Genomic DNA, 12,575 nt, shown 5'->3' with positions numbered 1-12,575 from the left:
TTCTGCATTATTTTGCTTCGATAAACTGCTCAAATTAAGATCCTACATCTCAATTTGATTAGCTAATTAGACACTTACAGTATGAATGTAAAATTATACAAAAACACCCTCTGACACGTGAGCATAGTCAAGCAAGGATTGAGTATGCTTTCTGTCTCTCTCTCTCTCTCGCTCTCACACACACTCATTCTGATCCCGTACTCCAGTACTCTCCAGTGGAACCCCAGACCCCCACTATCCCAGTCTTCATGTACATGTATAATGATCACCGCGGCGACACAATCTCTTCAAAGATCCCTCCCTACAATCAATGTACTCTCATCCCTCCATCCCTCCCTATTTCAATCCATAATACACCTGTATTATAAGGTGTTCTATCCCACTCCCTCCTTTCCTTCAGAAGCGCCACTTCTCAAGGTTGTTAATGAATAATGAATAGTTCATTTATAACCTTTGTGGTTGTAGCCCCTACATCTTTTTCAGTTCCACACATTAACGCTTCACGTTTTCCTTCATTTCTGTTCAGTACATCTTCAATCTGCCACAAGAAATTGAAGGTTACCTTTTACTTTGTGTGTGTGTGTTTATGTGCATATGTGTGTATGTGTGTGTGTGTGCGTGTGTGTGTGTGCGTGTGTGTGTGTGTGTGTGTGTGTGTGCATGTTTGTGTGTTTGTACGCGTGTGTGTGTTCCCTTCTGTGCAGGTTATTAGGAGTCTGTTATGTGGGATGGTGGATGTGAGTAATAAGGATGGTTAGGTGATGGAGTGTGAGTCATACATCTCCCATGTAGAATAACAGGTATTTTCTCCAGAATGGAGACATTTCATCATTTCTTTATTTTTGGAGATTGAGGACCGTAATGAAAATCTTTTTCATTTTAGGAGAGCGGGTTGTGGTCAAGCAAGGACACTGTCTCCTTGATGTATGGAGCAGTTAGAGAGAGAGAGAGAGAGTGTGTGTGTGTGTGTGTGTGTGTGTGTGTGTGTGTGTGTGTGTGTGTGTGTGTGTGTGTGTGTGTGTGTGAACCTCATCAGCCGGTGAGTGTGGAACGACAGAGGTGTCGCTGAATGTAAATGTTAATGAAAGGAGAGATAGTGGGTCAGGGCCAAATGAAGGGCAAATGAAATGGCAACTCTTGTGTGCTCAGGAAAGTTAACTATTACCAGTGGAGGGAGACAAATGTGTGCCATTATGACATACATTGTATGAGTCTCCACTTCATTTGTGTGTGTGTGTGTGTGTGTGTGTGTGTGTGTGTGTGTGTGTGTGTGTGTGTGTGTGTGTGTGTGTGTGTGTGTGTGTGCGTGTGTGATTCCCCAATGTTCTATTAATTCCACCCTATAAAAGAGGAGACACCCATCGATAAGTCACAACAGGTCATCAGATGAAACACTTCCTGTGTTATTGAGTGACCTCTGGCGCACGTTAATGACTGGAGCGAATGGATCGTATATCATCACAGTAAAGCCTGAGGTGACCGTAAGGCTGTGTGTCTCCAATGACATCCTATTCCCTATAGAGTACAGTGCTTTTGTCCAATGGCCACATGGCCGGTCAAAAGTAGAGGACCATATAGGGAATAGGGGGCCATAAAGGGATAGGCATGTGTTCCATTGGCCCATTATACTTGCTAATTGACAATATACACTGAGTGTATAAAGCATTAAGAACACCGTCCCGACTGTTGAGTTGCACCCCCCCCCCCACCCCCCCCCCCCTCCACACACACACACACACACACACACACACACACACACACACACACACACACACACACACACACACACACACACGTCTGCCCTCAGAACAGCCTCATGCTTCTCAGAGTTGTGTCAAGTTGGCTGGATGTCCTTTGGGTGGTGGACCATTCTTGATACACACATGGAACTGTTGAGAGTGAAAAACCCAGCAGCGTTGCAGTTCTTGACACAAACCGATGCGCCTGGCACCTACTACCATACCCCTCTCAAAGGCACTGATATCTTTTGTCTTGCCCATTCACTCTCTGAATGGCACACATACATGTCTCAATTGTCTCAAGGCTTAAAAAAATAATTATTTAACCTGTTTTTCCCCTTCATCTACACTGATTGATGTGGATTTAACAAGTGCCATCAATAAGGGATCATAGCTTTCACCTGGATTCACCTGGTCAGTCTATGTCATGGAAAGAGCAGGTGTTCCTAATGTTTTGTACAATCAGTGTATACTGATACAATACAAAAGGATCGGTTCTTATTGTAATTTGTGTGTGTGCGTGCACGGCTGTGTGTGTGTTGGGGACCAGGGGACTGTCTTCCGTTTTGGAGCTGGATGACAACGTCTAAAGGAAGTTGCCCGACTCGTGAGAACTGAAAAACTGACAACAGCAGCTAGACGTTAGTCAATGAGGAAAGGGGAGGACCTGAGGAATATGGAGGGAGGAAGAAGGAAGGATTAGGTTTTAAAGGGGAGTTAAGTTGTTTCCAGCCATCTCATTAAGTGAGGTTGTATCAGGGTCTTGGTGGAACACACAGAGAATGTTGTTAGATTCCATTCTCTGTGCGTTCATGTCCTTGCTAGTCACGTCAGTCTATCATTCAGTTCTTCAACATACCCTTAGGCCTAATAAGGTGTTCTAAGAAAGCCATACATGTACATTGTCACTGGGTTCAATACTATACCATGTGTGACACCATCGGTAAAGTGACATTTTGAACTAAATCGGACAATTAAGGCTTTAATAAGCCCAGTCCTTAGGTATCAATACTATGTTCCTGTAGGACAGGGAATAGTAAGGTTTAGAGCAATGATGTATAAAAATCTGTTCCACTGCTGATTTTCATTCTTCCTCTTAGGGACAGATTGAGATCGGGGACACCAGGTGGGTGTAATTAATAATTAGGTAGAACAGAAAACAGAAAACCAGCAGTACTCCAGAACCTCAACACCTCTGGTATAGAGTAGCATTACCACTAAGGTGACTTATAGTGATCTCGTAATGTGCCGTGTGTGACCCCCATTGTCAAAGTGATGTTTTGACAGGCTTTTCCCTACATTGTCAGGATTCTGTCCCAATCAGAATAATAGTCATGTTGCGGTGTGGCAGACTGTCGCAAGTGCCTCTACTGATGAGTAGTCCCTCTAGTGATGAGTAGGGCCTCTAGTGATGAGTAGGGCCTCTAGTGATGAGTAGTGCCTCTAGTGATGAGTAGTGCCTCTAGTGATGAGTAGGGCCTCTAGTGATGAGTAGGGCCTCTAGTGATGAGTAGGGCCTCTAGTGATGAGTAGGGCCTCTAGTGATGAGTAGGGCCTCTAGTGATGAGTAGTGTGTGTGTACTGATTACAACCATTTTCTTTTTTTCTTTCTTTTTTTTGCCCCTCCCTCCTTCACAAAAGCTTCTTCCCTTCACGCTGTTTTGTCTGTAAATAACTAAACTACACTACCTGAGGAGTGAAGCAGGGTACATCCGAAATGGCACCCGATTCACTATTTATTGTAGTGAACGACTTTTGCCAGAGCCCATTGGCCTAGTGCACTATATAGGGAACAGGGTGCCAATTCTGACGCAACCTACTGTTTTAGAGAAAGGGAAGTGGGCTTGGCGGTTGGCATATGTCAGTCAGGAAGCCGACTAGGGGGCTCATTCATTCATATTCATAACAGTGCAGGAGGTTGAGGGGCCAAAAACTTCCACTGTTATTAGCTTTATTATTATTAATAATCAGAACGTGGAAGGATAATTATAGAAACCGTACCCACACACTGTGCACACACCGTACACACACCATACAGACACCGTACACACACACCCTCCCGCCAGCACTCCCCAGATAGCAACCTGAATTAATAAAGATAAAATTAAATCTCATGCTTCCGTAGGCAAACAGGCGAACGAAGAGACATTGTCAACAGTGGCGAGCAGCGTTCTCTGATGCTGGTCGTAGTAACTGTCGTAGGATCCGGAGCTGTCGCACTCTTGCTCGGGTAGAGCGGATCGGAGGCTTCGCTCACTCATCCGAGGAGAGATTCATAATTAATGGTGGTTATAATGAGAGCATGATGAAAGGAGAGCAGAAAACAGCGGTAATGAGAGAGAGTATGTGGAGGAGTAACAGGAGACTAGTTAGTACTGCTCTCTCTGCCTCCACTTCTCTACTCCTGCTAGGTTGAAATGAACAGACCACACGCACACTCTCAAGATTATCACCACACAGGCCTGTTGGAAATGATCATTAGTATTTCATTGTGTTTTGCTGATAATAACCCATACGCACACACACACACACACACCACACACACACACATACACACACACAACAGAACATTACAGTACTGTATAATAAGAATAGTACTTCTTCCTCCGGTAGTGTGTGAGTGTGTGCGTGTGTGTTCAAGTGTGTGTTTGCATGCACGCGGGGACCTGTGTTTGTGTGTGTGCATGCGTGCGTGTCCAACTGTAGCAACCTAACAAAAGGCTTTGTGGGGCCATTGTTCCTGGTAACGTGTACAGGGTCTGTGTCCCGGGTGATAAGAGGAGAGAGGAAAACACATTCCGTGAAATAATATCCCTCTACTTGACACACCCACACACTCTGCATTAACGTTGTCTCAATGTTGTCTCGATGCTAGCACCACTGTTGACTGCCCTTATTTTCGGCAGGTTTTCTTGTTTCAGGCAGTTAAGATGCTCAAGATGTTCTTATCACCAAGGGGACAGGGAGAAGCAGGACAAGACAAGGGAAGGGAGAGAAAGAGAGGGGTTTGGAGAGTGAGGGGGACATAGAAAGAGAGAGAGGGGAGAGAGTGACAGAGAGAGGGAGAGGGAGAGGGAGGAGAGTGACAGGGTAGAGAGAGGGGGGGGTGAGAGAGAGACAGACAGACAGAGGGGGAGGGAGAGAGCAAGAGAGGGAGAGAGAGTTGGTAGAGGAGTGTTTTATCTGACTTCCATTATCAGCAGCTGTTAATGTGGCAACATCAGAAAGCTGCAGCGGGACGAAGAGTCACCCAGAGATTGCCTAAATGCCAACACACACACAGACATACAGTACCAGTCGAAGGTTTTGGACACACCTACTCATTCAAGGGTTTTTATTTATTTTTACAATTTTCTACATTGTCAAAACTATGAAATAACACATATGGCATCATGTAGTAACCAAAAAAGTGTTCAACAAATCAACTTAGAATTTGCCTTGATGACAGTTTTGTACACTCTTGGCATTCCCTCAACCAGCTTCATCTCAACCAGCTTCCAACAGTCTTGAAGGAGTTCCCACATATGCTGAGCACTTGTTGGCTGCTTTTCCTTCACTCTGGGGTCCAACTCATCCCAAACCATCTCAATTGGGTGGAGGCAGGATGATTGTGGAGGACAGGTCATCTGATGCAGCACTCCACCACTCTCCTTCTTGGTAAAATAGCCCTTACACAGCCTGGAGGTGTGTTGGGTCATTGTTCTGTTGAAAAACAAATGATAGTCCCACTAAGCGCAAGCCAGATGGGATGGCGTATCGCTGCAGAATGCTATGGTAGCCATGCTGGTTAAGTGGTCATAACCATGTCATAATATGTCATAACAACTGACATAACCTGTCATAACATTGTTATAACACTGTCATGACACATATATTTAGACTAATTGTAACATATATTGCAAGATTTTATGGCTGTCAAAGCCCACAAATCCTACCACACAAGGCAAACCATTCCATTCTACTTGTAAATAGTATGTTATAAAACATTTCCTAAAATGTGTACTTTTATTACCAATTTAATTGTACACACATTGATGTCAAACATGTGCCTAACCCAATGCTCTGTTGCTGATGACTGGGATGAATATAGGAGCAGGACAAAACACCCTCTTTGGGAGTTACGACTGACGTGACCCACCACCTTGATTCGTTCCTATGTAAATTGTGTTTTTTACATTGGATAAAGGTTGAGACTCAGAGATAGAACATGGTATATCATACACTGCAGTTGAGGAATAATGGGAAAGTCATTCTGCCTTGAAAGTTGATCAACTTGTAACCTCACTATTTTTTTTTCAATTTAAAATTTTATTACGTTTTCTTGTTTTTCAATCAACCAACAAAACACATTCCACATTCACAGATGTGACAGGCTTAAAAAAAGAACATTTAAAAAAAGTAAAAAAATATAACAATACATTTGAAAAAAAATACAATTAAAATAAAAGATTAAGAAAAATTATAAGTGTTTTATTTATTATTTTTTTCCTTGGTGCATATATATATATATATATATATACATACATACCCACATATATATATATATATATATATACATATATATACATACATACATACATACATACGTACACATACTAAAATAAATAAATAAATAAAAAACATATATAACACTTGCAGCAGCACTATCAAGGTTCTTATTAGCTATTTCTAGCCTTCGCTGAGACGACGAGCCAATAATTCGTTTTTTGGTTTTACAGCACCTTACACAACATGTATCTGCACATTTCCCTAGTCACCCCATTCACTCTGTCCAGGTAACCTCACTTTTGAGAAAAAGTTGTTCTTCACAACATGACCTGCACCAACATGACCTGATTAAAGCTAACCAACCAGGTTCAATGTTAGCTAGCTAGCTAACATTAGGCTATAACTAGCAATGCAAATGGTTTTCTGCGATACAAATTATATTACTACACAGATCATACATGTAACTTTAGCTAGCTAGCTAATGAGCCAGCTAACATTAGCTAGCTAGCTAACAGTGCGCTCTAACTTGCAATGAAAACGACTTTCTAACAAAATTAGAAACTTATAATATCTGAAAATGTAGCCCGTATACATGCATGAACGCTTCTCCCCCTTTGTCATGGATGCCATGGTTACCCTTTGTTTGAAGATGTAATCCAGAGACAGGTGTTTTATACAATAGCTTTCTGTGTTCTCTTTTCGTCTCCCACCGCAGATTTCAAAACTGATTTCAAAACACGGTCAATTCTTCTGTGACAACAACACTGTTGATTGCTGTTTCTTCAATGAACATGTTTTCACCTAAATCAGGGATTTCCTTGTTGTCTGATTCATTTTCAGAGTCAGAGAGCAACACTTTTGCAGTTCTTCATGATATCTTAAAAAAAAGCCGGGGTACAATGGATTATCTACACATACTGAGCAGCTTGTGTTATAGACAGAATCATGCTACATGGCAGACCAATCCGAACTCATCTCTCGGCATGTCCAGTCCTTCCATTATTTCGGCCTAGCATGGCTAGCGGGAAGGTTCCTGGCTTTTTCCGTGGCTAAACGTTTCTTGCAACGGGTCACATATGGTAATGTTCGTTTTAGGCCTATCTAGCTTATATTATTTCCCTTACAAAAAAATGCCCTGTGATATGTTCTATACATTTCCATATTTTGGAATCAGTTTGTTCACCACAATGTTATTATAGCCCTCCATGGTTTTGCTTTAATATACTTGTATACAACTAGGGGGAGACATTTTAACACTTAGCTGCAGGCGTGAGCCTTATATGTTGGAAGAAGAGAAGCAGGAAGAGAAGCCCAGTGGAAAAATGTAAATTGTCTGGGTCTCCTTATTCATCCTGTTTTCAGTTTTTTTTGCATTTAGAAGCATGGTTTCGTTTTTTTAAAATCAGGAGATAACATGTTCATTTAAACAGTTATGAGTTTCCTCGTAATTTTGATGGATTATTTAATGTGTTTTGACCGAGTAAAAAAACGAGTGAGATTTTCCCCTTCATATGAGTGTAGCCAAGTAAGCTAGCTAACTTTGTATGTACACTACCGTTCAAAAGTTTGGGGCCACTTAGAAATGTCTTTGTTTTTGAAAGAAAAGCAGATTTTTTTTGTCCATTAAAATAACATCAAATTGATCAGAAATACAGTGTAGACATTGATAATGTTGTAAATGACTGTTGTAGCTGGAAACATCTGATTTTTTTATGGAATATCTACATAGGCCTACAGAGGCCCATTATCAGCAACCATCACTCCTGTGTTCCAATGACACGTTGTGTTAGCTAATCCAAGTATATATTTTTAAAAGGCTAATTGATCATTAGAAAACCCTTTTGAAATTATGTTAGCACAGCTGAAAACTGTCGTTCTGATTAAAGAAGCAATAAAACTGGCCTTCTTTAGACTAGTTGAGTATCTGGAGCATCAGCATTTGTGTGTTCGATTACAGGCTCAAAATGGCTAGAAACAAAGATATTTCTTCTGAAACTCGTCTGTCCATTCTTGTTCTGAGAAGTGAATTATATTTCATGCGATAAATTGCCAAGAAGTGATAGGGTAGCTAACTAACGTTAGCTAGTTACACGAATAGTTGAGAGCTAGCTTTATCTATGTTATGAAAACATTGATAAAACAAGATTGTAATAGTGTTTGAGAATGTGTAGAAGTGTTTGCTATTGCTTTAATATATTTGAATGAAGTTTAGTTTTCAGCTTTCTTTAAAGAAAATGGTAATAAAACAATAGAAATAGAAATAGCACTATATACATAATAACAACTGTGGCAGTGATGAATAAATAAATGTCCATTGGGGTGGAAGCTAAGTAAAGACTATTGAGGGGGTGGGGTGGAATGTTCATAGGGGGAGCAGCAGCATGACCATTGAGTGAAATAAAAACAATAACAATTGTAATAAAAAACTAAGTTATAAAGACATTTTAACAACTGCAACAGTGATGAATGTCGTTGGGGTGGGGAATGAGTAAAATCCGTTTGGGGGGGGGGTTGCCGTACCAGGCTGTATGCTCTTGATGGTGCTCCTGTAGAACACTGTTAGGGCCCTCAGGGACAGGCCAAGTTTCTTCACCATCCTGAGGTTGAAGAGTTTCTGTCGCGCCTTATTCAACACAGTGTCCGCGTGGTTAGACCATTTCTGCTTCTCTTAGATGTGTACGCCGAGGAATTTGAAGCTATTGACCGTCTCCACGGTGGCCCCGTTGATGAGGATGTTTTGCTAACGTTGAGGGAGAGGTTGTTGACCTGGCACTACGCCGTCAGAGTGCCTAGCTCCTCCCTGTAGGCTGTCTCGTCGTGGTTGGTGATCAGGCCTACTACTGTCGTGCCGTTGGAGTTGGAACTGTGTGACGCCACGCAGTCGTGGTTTTACAGGGACTACAGGAAGGGACTGAGGACACACTCTACTCTGATGTCTGTTTATATTTCTCTGATAAAATAATGCATCTGCTGCATCTAGTGGTGGAGGTGAAGACCTTGAGGGAGGCTGCAGAAACAAACTTTCAAAGGAAAGGAAGCTTCTTGGCAGGGAAAAAAGACATTTGAATAAATAATACGATTTAGAGTTAAAAAAATTACGTTTGACATTTTAGTCGTTTAGCAGATGCTCTTATCCAGAGCTACTTACAATTAGTGCATTCATTTTTAGATAGCTTGGTGAGACAACACATCACAATCGTATCAAGTACATTTTCCCTTTACAAAGTATCAGCAAAGCCAGTGCAAGTATAACCAGCCATAAAATAATGCAATATATGTCACAACAGGTCTAAATGTATGTGTCATGACAGTGTTGTGCCCATATTATGACAGGTGTTGTCAGCTGTTATGACATATTATGAAATGGTTATGACCGTGTTATGACGCTAGGTGTCAAATCAAGTGTTACCAAACACACACTACGGACACACTCTTCTACTGATGTGTTTCATCATTACCTGTGTTAGTCCATAATGGAATCTACATTCCAATTAGGCTTGAGTGCTATACCTTATATACTGTATAACAGGGTATTTGGAAATAGCCACGGGATGGTTTTTCAATACTGCCAATACCGTTTAAATAATTTATTTGATGTTTTTCAGTACGTTATTTGTAGCTACTTTTTAAGTACGTAAATACATGCAATACGTTAGGAGATAAAGCAGATTGCCTTCTTCATTTCACCTGTCACATTATTTGACATTATGAAGCTTACGGTAGTTCCCCAGAACAGTTGAGCCAGTCAGCTGTTTTTTGTCAAGGGCACAATGGGAGAAAGCAGGAGCAGGTGAGTCCAGCTGTGTAATGACAGGGTTCGGGTTTTATATTGAAAGTCAACAGTGTTTTTTTTGCTTCAATAGAGTGATCAGTGACGTGCAACTCGTTTTCCTTCCTAGAAAATACATTAGTGATACACATTCAGCAAAAGATAGCTTCATTTTTATCAAATGACAGCAGAACTGCAATGCTATTTGGCCGGCACCCACACATACCCATCCACATCCAACGATCACTTATCTCCGTAATACAATCGGCAACAGGCAAACTCTGGATCCATATCCACCATGAATTATAGAGTATGATTGCCAACTCATTGCTATATGCAGTCCTGTACCTCAAGGGGCCTGATGGGTTATGGTTAGATAGTTTGAGCGCTGGACTAAGGCAGCCATTCACATACACACACATCCTTTATGTAACTAGGCAAGTCAGTTAAGAACAAATTCTTATTTACAATGACGGACTACCGGGGAACAGTGGGTTAACTGCCTTGTTCAGAATGACAGATTTTTACCTTGTCAGCTCGGGGATTCCATCTAGCAACCTTTCATCACTGGCCCAACGCTCTAACCACTTGGTTACCTGCCGCCCCATGAACACACACACACACGGTTAGATGGTTAGACCAGGGGCCTCCAACAGATGAGTAGCTACTGTAGACAATTCTGAAAGAACATGTATTTGTTATTTGTTCCATTGCAAACTGTCAAACATAAAGCCACACTGACATTATCCCACCTCTGGTTAGCCACTATTGGCTTTAAAGGCAAACGTAGCACAATATCTACCAATTAGTTTCCAGCATTATTGCCCGTCTGTCTGTTTGGTGAGCGTGTTTGTTTATCACTCCATGTAGCCAGTTAGTGATGCTAATGATCATCGTCTTGTGGGTAGACAACAAGACTTTCCCCAATAACCTTCTCAATGAAATGTTAACTGCAACGTCGGCTTCCCTGACAAAACTATGTAATGATTATTTTGAATCAATTGGGTGGCGACTGTTTTGCAGATTGTCATGCCGTGTGCTGTAGCAGTAGTCCTAACAGCAGAAACGTTGCTCGACTGACACCTTCCTCTCTTGCTATAGATGCACAAATAAAGGAGAATTACACAAAAAAGACCTCAAAAATTGTCATATGTCGTGATTTAAGCATTGACATGGATTCAGAACATATTTTTTATTGTTGTTTCTATACGAATGATTGTAACATTGAGAGTAAAACACAAATAAATTCATCAAAACCAGGAAAAATGAAACTGAGAACTGATTTCTGGAAAATACGAAAGATAATTTTAAGGGGCCAAATACTGTCTATAAACCAGCATTTTACGAGGTATAATGACACATCTCTTGTAAACCAAGGACTTGGGGAAGAGTTGCAGGGTAAACGAGAAGAATGTGCTTATTTAAAATCTCTATATATTTTTAAAAATTAGCTTGCGATATGTTGATTTTTTTTTTAAATAGCTCACATGCTAGGAAAAGTTGGAGACCCCTGGGTTAGACACTGGGCTTGGGGCCTGGGTTGACGGATTACTGCCTAGTTGTTCTGAGTGCCCCTCATCTCATGAATATGGTAATATTGGTAAGCTTCGCCAATGGCCTGGATAAGGGGAGGGGTTGTGGGGGGGACCGGGAGAGAGAGATTTCTGAATAAATACATCTAGAGTAATTACAAGGTATACGATGAAATCGCAGCAACCAATCTACGGCTATTCAATCTCCCACAGCCATTCACAAGATGTATGTATTTATGTGAAGCGTGGCTATAGCAAGGACAAGGACACTCCTTGGGCATGATGGTCACCATAATGATAATGGTAGAAACGTTTTGCATAATGGTGCTTGCTAATCAAATGTGTGTGGTATCATATAGTAGCTAAATGTAGTGTATGCTGTGTGCTGAACATTCGCTTCGGTCAGAGTCTCAAGATGTTTTTTCTTCCCTCTCTCTCTTTCACTCTCGCTCTCTCTCTCTTACGCTCTCTTTCTCTCACTCTCGCTCTGTCTTTCACTCTCTCACTCACTCTCTTTCAGTCTCTCTCTCGCAGCAGATGAGAAATTCAAGGCTTTTGGTGTGTATTATATTCCAGTAGAGTTATTACTGTGTTAATTAGCCCTGAGAATATCTCATCTTTCCCCAAAAATTCAATCAGGCCCTGAATCTAATGAGCAAATTATGATAGAAGCATTAACTATGGATAGAGGATTGATTGGGACGACGAGATGAGAGAAGGATGAGAAGAGGAGAGAAGGACTCTCAATATTAGGATCAATGGAGGGAGAGAGGGATCGAGAGACAAACTGATTGGCTTGCGGAGCACATGGTTGAGTTTGAAAGCAGGGAACCATGCACACACAGACACACACACCACAGGCCCCTGGTCATCCATCATTGACTGGAGCTATAGACAGAGGATCAGTTCCTCAGGTTAAGACTTGGCCTGAGGACACCACACTACTCTCTCTCTCTCTCTCTCTCTCTCTCTCTCTCTCTCTCTCTCTCTCTCTCTCTCTCTCTCTCTCTCTCTCTCTCTCTCTCTCTCTCTCTCTCTCTCTCTCTC

The 12,575-nt window shown here is 41.6% G+C and overlaps 1 protein-coding gene across 2 annotated transcripts in view; it reads left to right on the top strand.

Moving 5' to 3' along the window:
- The window catches only part of nlgn2a (neuroligin 2a), a 265,221-nt gene that overhangs the window by 214,128 nt on the left and 38,518 nt on the right, over positions 1-12,575 (top strand). The window lies entirely within an intron of this gene.

The sequence above is a fragment of the Oncorhynchus mykiss genome, chromosome 9 (assembly GCF_057628025.1).
Source record: "Oncorhynchus mykiss isolate SJ-2025 chromosome 9, ASM5762802v1, whole genome shotgun sequence".
NCBI classification, from domain to species: domain Eukaryota; kingdom Metazoa; phylum Chordata; class Actinopteri; order Salmoniformes; family Salmonidae; genus Oncorhynchus; species Oncorhynchus mykiss.
The sequence above is the reverse complement of the archived record's forward strand: the minus strand, read 5'-3'. Positions and strand labels throughout refer to the sequence as shown.